The sequence below is a fragment of the Sceloporus occidentalis genome, unplaced genomic scaffold (genome assembly GCF_023333645.1).
Source record: "Sceloporus occidentalis isolate IW3139 unplaced genomic scaffold, rSceOcc1.0.p SCAF_48, whole genome shotgun sequence".
NCBI classification, from domain to species: Eukaryota; Metazoa; Chordata; class Lepidosauria; order Squamata; family Phrynosomatidae; genus Sceloporus; species Sceloporus occidentalis.
In genome coordinates, this window is record NW_028317028.1 from 7567501 (window position 1) to 7571986 (window position 4486).

Sequence of the window (4486 nt, forward strand, 5' to 3'; positions counted from 1 at the left end):
TGCCGGCTTGTAATGCTGAGCGCCGGAAATTCGCGTCACTTCCGGCGCTCTGCATTACAAGCCGGCACCGAGACCTAACAGGTAAACTCGCCGCAGAGCAGAGAGAGAGGGGCGCCGAGCGGGTAAGCGAAAATCACTCGGTGCCCCTCTCTCTCTCCTCCGCTTCAAAAAAAACAAAAAAAACCCAAAGTGCCGCCCCTTCTGAAGTGCCGCCTGGGGCAATTGCCCCAGTTGGCCCCATTGTAGGGCCGGCCCTGTGTGCCTCAGTATATAGTGATATGTGTTATGCTGTACCACCGTCAATGTCTGCCTCAGTATATAGTGATAGGTGTTATGCTGTACCCCAGTCAATGTGTGCCTCAGTATATAGTGATATGCTGTACCCCATTCAATGTGTGCCTCAGTATATAGTGATAGGTGTTATGCTGTACCCCTGTCAATGGTATGCAGTTTTTCCCAATAAAAAAAAGAAATAATATATATATATTGATCCTTTATGCAGCCCGGAGCCCCCGCTCATGATTCGCTCATAATTAATTTTTGCGGTGAGAATTTCACCTTTAGAATAGACCATGGAGTCAAAAGGGTTGGAAATATATAGCTCCACCCCCTTGCAATGTGATTTATTTTTTCAGCTGCACCAACTTTATATGGACTGTAGAAGCATATTGTGCGCACAAAATTTTGGCTCTGGGAAAAATTTTGCACAACAGTAATTTTCTGCGCACATCACCCAGGAAAAATTAGAGGGAACATTGGTCACAACACTCCTCATGGAGATAGCATTAAACATGGACATAGCATTAGCATTGGATTTAGCATTAACAATGGAAATAGCATTACACATAGATATAGCATTAAACATAACATTAAACATGGAGATAGCATTAGACAGGGAGATAGCATCACACATGGATATGGCATTAAAGATAGACATACGATTAAACATGGATATAACATTAAACAAGGACATAGCACTACTCATGAACATAACATTAAACATGGAGAGAGCATTAAAAATGGATATAGAACTAAATATGGAGATAACATTAAACATGGGGATAGCATTAAACATGGACATAACATAACACATAGAGATAACATTAAACATTTATATAGCATTAAACATGGACATAGCACTACACGTGTATATAGCATTAAACATGGACATAGCATTACACATAGAGATAACATTAAACATGGATATAGCATTTAACATGTATATAGCATTAAACATGGACATTGTATTAAACATGGACATAGCACTACACAAGGATATAACATTAAAAATGGACATAGCATTACACAAATAGATAACATTAAACAAGGACATAGCATTACACATGGAGATAGCATAAAGCATGGACATAGCATTAAACATGAATATAGAATTAAACATGGAGATAGAATTAAACGTGGATATAGCATTAAACATGGACATATCACTAATTATTGAGACAGCATTTAACATGGATATAGCATGAGACATGGACATATGGAGATAGCATTAAACATATATATTGAATTAAAAATTGATATAGCAATAAACATGGGGATACCATTAAACAACATGGCATTTCACATAGAGACAATATTAAACATGGATATAGCATTAAATATGGATATAGCATTACACATAGATATGGCATTAAAGATGGACATACCGTATTGGCTCAAATATAGGCCGCACTTTCCCCCCCCCACTTTAAGTCTTTAAAGTGGGGGTGCGGCCTATATTCGGGGTCTAGCGCCCGACGCCCAGGACATGCAGTCCCGGGCGCCGGGCAGGGTTAGGATACAGATCCCCCGCAGCGGTGCAGGAGACCTGCATCCTACTCCCCGTTACGCTTAGACAGCCTCCCCTGCCAGCACTTTCCACGGGGGGGGTGCCGGCACGGGAGGTTGTCTAAGCGCATCGTGCGGATGGTCACCGGCTGCGGAGGTTGTTTACCCGCATCGCCGCAGCCGGTGACTGTCCGCACGATGCGTTTTACCTCTGCCCCCAAGACTTACCAGAGGAGACTCCCGGGTGTCTTGCGGGGCCGGTGGGGGACATCTACGCAATACGCATATACAACCTCCGGTGCTGGCACATCAGCTGAGTGCCTGCACCGGAAGTTGTGTACGCGTATTGCGTAGATGTCCTCCGTCGGCCCCGCAAGACACCCGGGAGTCTCCTCTGGTAAGTCGGGGGGGGGGGGCAGAGTGGCAGCATATCTTGGGGTGGGAGGAGGAGGACAGTGGCAGCATATCTCGGGGGGGGGAGGACAGTGGCAGCATATCTCGGGTGGGGGAGGAGGACAGTGGCAGCATATCTCGGGGGGGGGGACAGTGGCAGCATATCTCGGGGGGGGACAGTGCCAGCATATCTCGGGGGGGAGGACAGTGGCAGCATATCTCGGGGGGGGGGCAGAGTGACAGCATGTTTTTTTGGTGCTTTTTTAAAGAAAAAAACTTTTTCTTTAAAAAAGCACCAAACTTTTAGGGTGCGGCCTATATACGGGGGCGGCCTATATCCGAGCCAATACGGTAGTATTAAACAAGGATATAGCATTAAACATGAACATAGCACTCCTCATGGACATAACATTTAACATGGAGAGAACATTACACATGGACATAGCACTACTCATGGAGATAAGATTAAACATGTAGATAGCATTAAACATGGATATTGCATTAAACATGGAGATAGCATTAAACATGGATATAGTATGAAACATGGACATAGCATTACACATTGAGATAACATTAAACATGGACATGGCATTAAACATAGATATAGCATTAAACATGGCGATAGCAATACACATAGAGATAACATTAACCCCTTGATGACAATTGCCGGTCCGGGCACGTCACGGAAATTCAAGTCGATAACGACAAATGACGTGCCAGGACCGGCACGTCATTAAACGGGTGCAGAAAGCGATCTATTTTCGCTTTCTCCACCGAAACGGCGTTGCTGTAATGCCTCGACCTCGAGGCATTCAGCAACGCCATTATCGGCACAAAGGGGCCATCTCTGGCCCCTCCCCGGGGCGTCAACATCCGCCATACTTTGTATGGCGGAGGACGCCCGTTTTAAAAGCGTTTAGGAGGCGATCAACTTAAATGGTGTCGCTGGAATGCCTCGATCAGGAGGCATCCAGCGACACCAAACACTTACCTGGGGATGGACTGTGACCTCTCCGGAGAGCGGTCACAGCTGCAGCTGCCGGTGATCTTCGCCATCAGCAAGATGGCGGCGGTCCGGGAAAATTCAATTAAGAAAAACAATAAAGTCTAAAAAGTTTGCTAGACGGTCTCCTGACCCTCTAGAGAACTCTGGCTCCACTTGCAGGTTGATTACAGGTACTGCATTCAACCATGCAAGTCAATGGAGCTCAGCATTCTAATCACAGTGTGATTAGAAAAAATAAATTAAAAATAAAATAAAATTAATAATAATTAGAAAAAAAATAGTAAAAAACCAGTAAAATGTAAAAATAATTTCCCACTGATGTCACTATCAGGGGAACCTTCAAGTTGAAAAAAAATGTTAAAAAAATAAAAAAAAAGGCAAAAAAAAAATATATATATATAAAAAATATATTTTTGTGAGCAAGTCCTAAAATTAGCATATTAGCTTAAAACAATATTTTAAATACTGGCATATTAAATGCCCATGGGGTGTCTACTTTTAAAAAATGTATGATTTGATGGGGTAAATTGAATTGACTGGGTTCAACAAGGTCCCAATTAACACGGGGGAAGGATGGCCACACATCTAATTTCCAATTAGAAAAATGCACACGTACCAAATGTGGCCTTTTAGTTCCCCCCAAAAATGATAAACCCATGCATGTGGGGTATCGCTGTATTCAGGAGATGTTGCTGAACACATATTGGGGTGTCGTGTGACAGCGGCATATACCAGGAGCTGTAAATTCATACATAAAGTAGGTGTGTGTGGGAAAAATACACACAAAAAAATACTACTGCAAACTTTGAAAAAATGCTCGTGGTAAAATGTGTGCATGCAAAGAGTTAAAATACTAGCATTTGAAATACCCTGGGGTGTCTAGTTTTCAAAAATATATAGCTTTATTGGGTACACTGAAATGGCCCGGCTCAAAGATGTACCAAATAGGGCATGGGCAGTGGATCCCCAAATGCCAAAGTTCAACATTGAAAAATGTGCATGCCCCAAATGTGGCCCTTTTGCCCCCAAACAGCCAGGCAAAATCATTCATGTGAGGTATCGCTGTACTCAGGAGATGTTGCTAAACACATATTGGGGTGTTTTTTGATAGTGACATATACCAGAACCTGTTTATTCATACCTAAAGTAAAATGTGTGTGAAAAAACAAATGCAAAAAAATTACTACCATAAAGTTTGACAAAGGCTGATGGTAGAATAAGTGCTTGGAAAGGGTTAAAATACCAGCATTTGGAATACCCTGGGCTGTCTAGTTTTCAAAAATATATGATTTGATGGGGTAA